Genomic DNA, 7,426 nt, shown 5'->3' on the forward strand with positions numbered 1-7,426 from the left:
AAGGTCAAACAAAAGGTTTTCAACTCTAAAATTTTATGAATTTTTCCATTTTTTAAAATGTGATGCCTATATGGAAATCTACATGTAGAGTAAACTGGGAAACTGACGATATCAGGTTTATAAAGATTTTTTTAAACGACCAACAAAACCGCATATATTAATCAAACGCTAACCAGCAAGAAGCAAGTTCGAACAACTTACAACCCGCTGAAACAACAGAAAAAAGAAAAGCAACAGAAAGGAAACTGAAACAGAAAATAAACACTACCCAACTACAACATTAAACCTCTTACATTGTTCCCAGATCAGCGATTTATGAAACTGGTAAGAAACTGGTAGTTCTCGTGTCCTCGATCGCCTTAGAAACAGAAACACAGCTTCATTCCGGGTTCGCCAAATGCTCCAAAAAAACCGTTAAAATCACCCCATGTAAAGCCTTTTTACCCCATGATGGAAGAAGACCTAAGTGAGTGTGAAGATCTAGAATATCCATTACCTGGGAAGGTACTATGAGAGGGATACGGTACCACTGGGACACTACTTGCCAAACCGTTTGGGAGAAGTGGCAAGATATAAAGATATGATCCACTGATTCCGAAGCTTCACTGCATAGCCGACACACTGAATTCTGAACCGAAACATTCCTTCTAATTAGGGCGTCTACAGTTAGCAGCCTTTGCAAAACCGCTCTCCAAGCCACAAACGCTACCTTATTCGAAACCCAAGCATTCCAGAAAAAATTATAGTGAGGAGGGAACTGCATATTATCTTCAATTGCCGCTTTGATACTTTTGATGGTGAAAATTGCTGAAGCCCAAACCCATTTGTCCTTAGCCGCAGACAAAGTAAGGCTGCTAATAGAAGCAACCAAGTTCTGGACTGCACCTCTGTTAATTCGCCTCGGGACAGAATACGCCTAGCCACCTTTACTACAAAAGCAACCATATTCTTGACAAATATTGAACCTAAAGTAATATAGTTTCGTAAGATACTTGTAGAATTTTTTTTATACATGAACGAAATAAATATTTACATTTTTTAGTTGCCTAAGCAATTTCTGTTAATGCGGTATCATGTGGACCCTCAAGATTCGTCATCAGTTGCATCTAATACCTGTGCCAAAATCACTAAGATTAAACGAATGAACAAAGCTACAACAGCTATCTAACTATTATTAATCGTGAGTTGTGACCCTTGGCTAAGAAGGCTTCAAAGTGGATAGCCCATATGATGACAAATAGTAAGCAAACACTAATAAGTGAGTAAAGCAAACTGCCATATTTAAAGGCAAGAACAGACAGATACTACAAAATGAAAAAAGGGCTGAATAATCTGACCCAACCCTTTTTACCTGCCCTAAAGCTACCTGATTAGACAGTAAATACACCAATTTAGAGGCTTTAAATGCAACTAAAGTCAAATAAAGTGCACATCAGATTACTATGAATGTACGGATTCAATATTCATCATTGGAAAATATATGAAGTATGAACAACAAAGAACTGGTTAAATCAACTACATAAAGATCAATTGAACATGTAATTATCCTTAATCACTGGAATCAACTGTTGGTAATGTCTAAAAACAATACGTACACACCTGAATTTGATGAGCTGGCATCTATGATAGGATGATGTTTCATCACTTCATTCTTTGAGAGACCAAACTCTTTGCATTTAAAAAGAGCCCCGTGCCTTCATCCTAAATAAAGAAACATATGATTTTTACACTTTTGTCTTTTTAACATAAATGGATATGTAAGAGTGCAAAGTGGATAACTGATCAGTTAACATTTCCTCTAAGCGTGCAAAGTGAGCCTTTGAAATCCCGTGTCTCAAACCATCCTGACCCATATTCCTGTTAGCAGGACTCTGCCCAGAAACCGAAGGATTATGCCCACCGCCACCATTACTCATATCTTGAAGTAGTTGCTAGATCATGTGTTGTTGCATGCTAGACCTCACTCCTCGCCTAACGGGTCATTTCATCGAAATAAAAACAAATATTAAAAATGGAATCTTTATCATGCCATGAACTAAGAAAGCAAGAAACATACCATGCATAAACGGTCCTAGTTTGGTCCAGCTAGGTTTTAACGATTTGGACAACGTTATACACACCCCTAACTTCAAAAAACTAAAGCCATACCTGCCTTTGTAACTGCTCAAGTCTTAGTTTCTCTTTATTTGCCAGCTCATATTCACCATTGATCAAGTGTCGTCGATATGGTCTAAGCCTAGAGTCAGTTCAAGTTGACACGGGTCATGTCTTATTAAAGGCCAAACCTTTTAAGAAAGTTCATAAATAGAAAATGAGTTAAATATGATCACAAAATCGGACCCGCTTGATCACAAAAATTCACCCGCTTCAAATAAACATACACACAAAAAAGTTACAAAAAGAAAAACAACTTCACCTGGTTCGCTGAGTAACCGCTGCGTTTCCTGAATCACAACAAAGTCAAAACCTAAGTTAGGGTTTCATATGCACAAATACTACGGCGATCGATCGAATAATATGAAACAAACAATATATATACAAATAACATCTAGGAAATGAAATAGGAATCAGAAGAGTGAGATGTTGGTCCTTACCTTCTTTGCCGGAAACCCTAGCTGATATAGCTCCAACCACCATCTCTGTCATCTCAGCAACCCACAAGTTGTCGATCATCGGAACCCTAACTGGAACAAACGTCGTTCATATCTCGCTTAAAAACCCTAGCCGTCGTTGCTAACACCGAGGACCAGAGACCATAAACCACCATCACTACCACCAACAATAATAGATAGAAACAGATGAGATTGGAACAAAATTTTAGAGAGAGAAAGGGTTTTGGTGATGGATCGGAAAAAAATCAGAGAGAAAAGAAGAGATTACCAACAACCGTGTTCACCGTCTACAGGTTACCGACGGTGGATGAAACACACACCAGAGCAGTATCACCGTGATGGCGCCGTCGCCGCCGCAGAACCACTGTGAATCCACCACACCAGAGCAGATTTGGCCATATAAAATGACAAATAAAACATTAACAAATCGACACTATTTAAACAATATAAACCCTAATTTCAGATTTGGAAATTGAACTTAGAATCAAAATCTGAAGAAGAAGAAGAAGAAAAACTACAGAGAAGAAGAGCCTAACCGTGATCTTGAATGCTTGATCCATTGTCTTCGCACAGATTGAAAAGGAAGGGTTTAACCAAAATGGAAAGTCTAGTGAATTGATTGATGATGAAACGTATCAATCTCTCTCTCTGATCAATTTCGTGTGAGCAAAAAGAGCGGACGAATGGCGTGGTACTATCCCGCTCAAATTCTTTCAATAAGGGTTAATAGGAGGACAGGTGGCAATAAGTGGTTTAAGAAGATGCCAAGTGGCACCAAAATGTATTGTTTTAATATACATAATAGATGTATCTTGAGGGTTTGTTTTTATCATAAAACATCTATTATATTGTTTGGTTATTATAACTTTTGATTTCATATATAATACTACTAGGTTATAACCCCGTGTATTACACGGGGTTGAATAAATAAATTTTATATACTAAATAATAAAACAATATATCTTTAAAAACCTCATTTATTATACGGGTTGAATAAATATAATTTTATATATTAAATAATAAAAAGTTATATCTATAAGAACCATATTGTACGGGTTGAATAAATGTAATTGTATATACCAAATAAAAAAGTTATATCTTTAAAACCACGTGTATTACATGGGTTGAATAAATGTACAATTGTTTACCAGATAATAAAATAATACATCTTTAAAAAACCTCATTTATAACACGGGTTGAATAAATGTAATTTTATATACCAAATAATAAAAAAACTACATCTTTAAAAATATATAAATGTAATTTTCTGTACTAAATAATAAAAAATATATATCCTTAAAAAACCCTGTGTATTGTACGAATTGAATAAATCTAATTTTATATATCTAATAATAAAAAGTTATATCTATAATAAATCTAATTTTATATCTATACTAAATAATAAAAATTTGGTAAAATCCATTTGATACCAAAATAAACAAAACGTTCAAATATAATTAATTCAAATAAATAATGTTATAAATGAGAAGGAGGTTAAACTAAATAATAATTAGAGTTAATTGCCAAAATCATCCATGAGGTTTGGGCATGTTTGTCATTTTCGTCCAAAATGATTTTTTTGTACCAAATAGCTCCCCACGTTTGTAACTTTTTGCCATTTTCATCCAAATGCCTAACTGGGTTAGAAAAAACCGTTTGATGAGGGTTTTTTTTTTTTTGAAATTTCACAAGTACAGGGCCTGAAATGTAATTTCTTTTTAAACTCTAACTTTATAAAAGTAAAGATTTACATGTAAAACAAATTGTAGAATTATATATATAGGCCTATTATGGTATCTTTAACTTCCGTTTTGAGGAATTATACTTATTGCTCCGGACTATTACAGTCATATGCCTATTTTTAACATATTTATCCTTTTTGCTTATTGATAAGAAACATGTGAACATCACATTCCAAGTGTTCTTAGTTTCATGTTTACTTCTGTTGTTTCCTCTTATCCCTCTCCATTATATTTTGTAAACAGAATATCATCATGTGCTAATTTTACAAATTTATGAAACCGAATATAATCATGTCCTAGGTAGTCTTAGTTTTATTCGAATTTCCATTTGATTCATGGTTTCTGTTAGTTACTTCGAATTTCCTTGTTTATTTTCTGTCTGAGGTATGCGTGTATCCCAAAAACGTGAAAGGCTGAAACCGGTAACCACTTTATTTAGCTACAGTGTGATGATAGCTTAAACCCATTTAGCTTTTTTTTTTTTTTTTTTTTGTTTATGATCTACCCAACTGTAATATGAGTTCAGCTAATATGTTCAGTTTAATTTATTTCATTACGTACAGGTCGATACATAAAAGGTTTCGTTGAATGGCATATAGTGATGGGTACTGGTCGATACATCTTAGTTTTATATCTATTTATGAGCATTACACGGTGGAGGTGAGTAACGGTGTGAGTGATAGTTGATGGTTTGTTTTTAAGGTTGTAGACAGAGAAAGCAGAGGGTGATGGTTTTAGGTTTAAAAAGAAATTACATTTCAGGCCCTGTACTTGTGAAATTACAAAAAAAAAACCTCATTAAACACGATTGTTTCTAACCCATTTAGGCATTTGGATGAAAATGGCAAAAAGTTACAAACGTGGGGGGCTATTTGGTACAAAAAAGTCATTTTGGACGAAAATGGCAAACATGCCCAAACCTCGGGGACGATTTTGGCAATTAACTCTAATAATTATCCATAAGATATTAAACTAATAATATTTAGTAGGAGGATTATCTATAATATAAGATATTAAACTAAATAATATTTAGTAGGAGTGTTATCTATAATTAATTAGAAGAGATTAAACTAAAATTATAATTATCTATAAGAGATGGTCTAATATGATGAAAAATGTCTCAAAACTGGTTTCTTTTATTATATAGTATAGATGTTAGAAACTCGTGTATTACACCGGTTGAATAAATGTAATTTTATATATCAAATAATATAAAAATATATATATCTTTAAAAATCTCGTTTAGTACACGGGTTGAATAAATGTAATTTTATATACCAAACAATATATATATATATATATATATATATATATATCTTTAAAAATCTCGTTTAGTACACGGGTTGAATAAATGTAATTTTATATATCAAATAATAAAACAATATATATTTAAAAATCTCGTTTATTACATAGGTTGAATAAATGTATTTATATATTAAATAATAAAAAAATGTTGTATTTTTAAGAACCCGTGTATTGTACGGGTTGAGTAAATTTAATTTTATATATTAAATAATAAAAAAGTTACATTTTTAAGAATCTCATGTGTTATACGGGTTGAGCACATGTAATTTTATATACCAAACAATAAAAAGTTATATCTTTATAAACCTTATGTATTATATGGATTGAATAAATCTAATTTTATATACTACATAATAAAAAAAAGTTATATTTTTAAAAACCCCGTGTATTACACGAGTTGCATAAATGTAATTTTGTATAGTAAAAAATAAAAATGTTATATCTTTAAAAAACCTCGTTTATCACACGGGTTGAATGAATCTAATAAAAATTTATATCTTAAAAAAATAACGAATATACTCGATATACGATAGATGGGGTGTGACTGCGGTGATGGTTCTTATAATTGTCACGCAAACATAGTTATTACCGTATTTGAGTTGAGAGTTAAACACGAAAATAAAAGTATAGAATCAATAAACATTGATTAATATTTCTGTTTACCCCTTATAAACATTTTTGAAATAGGTTCTACCATTAACTACTTTAGTTTAACAAAATAAATAAATTATTTACATTATATTAATTTATATTTAGCGTACATCTTTTGTTAATTTTAGGATAAATAATTCTGAAATCTGATAAATATTTTAAAATATTAGATTACCTCCTATACGAATTGTTTAAATTTATTTAAAAAATTAGATTATCTCCTATACGAATTGTTTAAATTTATATTAAATTTAATTTTATAATTATCTTTTAGTTGATATTAATTATCTTTAAAAAATAGATGGCTTCAATTAGAGGTGTGCAATAACCGAACCGTTAAACGAAACCGAACCGAAAACCGACAAAACCAAACCGAAATTAACCGAAAGTCGGTTAACGGATATTTTTTTACCATCGGTTAACCGAAATTAACCGAATCGAACCGAATCATTTATTTTTTTCATATATTTATACCTTTTATACCTCTATTTCATGTATTTCATGTTTTATACTTTTATTTCATGTAATAATACATCTATTTCATTTATTTATGCCTTCATTTCGTTTATTTGTACCTTCATTTCATTTATTTATACCTTCATTTTATGTATTTAAACGTCTATTCATGCATTTATACCTCCATTTCATTTATTTATTCATTTCATGTATTTATACATCTATTTCATGTATTCATACCTCCATTACATGTATTTCTAAGCAAAAAAATAGCCCTTGTTTGAATTGGTTATTAACCGAACCGAAAACCGACAAATTAACCGAATTAACCGAACCGATTAACCGATACCTTCGGTTACGGTTATGGATAATGCTAATAACCAAACCGAACCGAACCGTGTACACCCCTAGATTCAATGAATGACATGTGTCCTCCCATTGATTTCTTTTATTATATAGTATAGATTTCCTTTAAATTCGAATACACTATTATGACCTTTTATTATACAAGTTGTATTATAAACTATACAAAAGATCAAATACAAATAACTTTAACGTACAAAATGTAAGAACCGAAGATTTTGCTGAAAAAACGCGGTGACATTTTCGTAATTATTTTAGAGTATAGCAATTATCAAAATTTCTCTACAAATGATCTTG

The 7,426-nt window shown here is 31.5% G+C and overlaps 1 long non-coding RNA gene across 1 annotated transcript; it reads right to left on the reverse strand.

Moving 5' to 3' along the window:
• Window positions 1-1,789: 1,789 nt before the first annotated feature.
• On the reverse strand, window positions 1,790-2,974 carry LOC110891842. The gene is made up of 5 exons (XR_002565598.2): window positions 2,881-2,974; window positions 2,595-2,769; window positions 2,417-2,444; window positions 2,149-2,236; window positions 1,790-1,971 (listed from the first exon to the last, which is right to left on the reverse strand). It is a non-coding gene; the product is annotated as an uncharacterized LOC110891842 (long non-coding RNA).
• Between the last annotated feature and the right edge of the window lie 4,452 nt (window positions 2,975-7,426).

Source organism: Helianthus annuus, chromosome 11 (assembly GCF_002127325.2).
Source record: "Helianthus annuus cultivar XRQ/B chromosome 11, HanXRQr2.0-SUNRISE, whole genome shotgun sequence".
Classification (NCBI taxonomy): Eukaryota; Viridiplantae; Streptophyta; class Magnoliopsida; order Asterales; family Asteraceae; genus Helianthus; species Helianthus annuus.